Raw genomic sequence first — 950 nt, forward strand, 5'->3', positions numbered from 1 at the left:
CTCCTCAGCTCCGTCGTCACGGCCTTTTTGATGTCGTCCGCATCATCAAAACGGGTCCCCTTCATGACCTCCTTGAGCTTGGGGAAGAGGAAGAAGTCGCACGGAGCGAGGTCAGGTGAGTAGGGCGGTTGCTCCAGCACGGCGATGTTCTTCTTGGCCAAGAACTCTCTGATGCTCAGGGCATTGTGAGCAGGCGCATTGTCGTGGTGAAGCAGCCACGAGTTGCCCTGCCACAACTCCCGCCTCTTCTCGCGCACTGCACGAAGCAGACGCCGCAGTACTTCTTTGTACACATGTTGGTTGACTGTCTGGCCCTGTGGCAAGAACTCGCAGTGGACGATGCCCCTCACATCGAAGAAAGCGATCAACATGACCTTGAAGCTGGACCTGGACTGCCTTGCTTTCTTCGGCCGTGGCGACGCCGGACTCTTCCATTGAAGGCTCTGGCGTTTGGTCTCCGGGTCGTACTCAAATACCCAGGACTCATCGCCGGTGATGACTCTCCTGAGCAAGTCTGGTTCAGTTTCCAGACGCTCGAGGATGTCCTGACACACCTGCATGCGTCGTCCCTTCTGGTCATCGTTCAGGAGTCTCGGCACCATCTTCGCACAGACTTTCCGCATGCCCAGATCTTCAGTGATAATCTTCCACACGCTGTTGTGGTTCATGCCAAGCTCATCTGCGATCTTTCGAACAGTCAACCGACGATCGTCACGCACCATCTGCTTGACACGCTCAACATTGGCCTCATTCCTGCTCGTTGAGGGTCTTCCACTCCTGGGGTCATCTTCCACGTCCTCCCGGCCCTCTTTGAACCTCTTGCACCACTCAAAAACACGTGAGCGTGACATTGTCTCATCCCCGTACACTTTTTGCAGCATACCCAGTGCTTCTGACGGCGTTTTCCCCAACTGCACCAAAAACTTCAAGTTTGTTCGCTGTTCAGCGCT

This window comes from Scylla paramamosain, chromosome 11, assembly GCF_035594125.1.
Source record: "Scylla paramamosain isolate STU-SP2022 chromosome 11, ASM3559412v1, whole genome shotgun sequence".
NCBI lineage: Eukaryota > Metazoa > Arthropoda > Malacostraca > Decapoda > Portunidae > Scylla > Scylla paramamosain.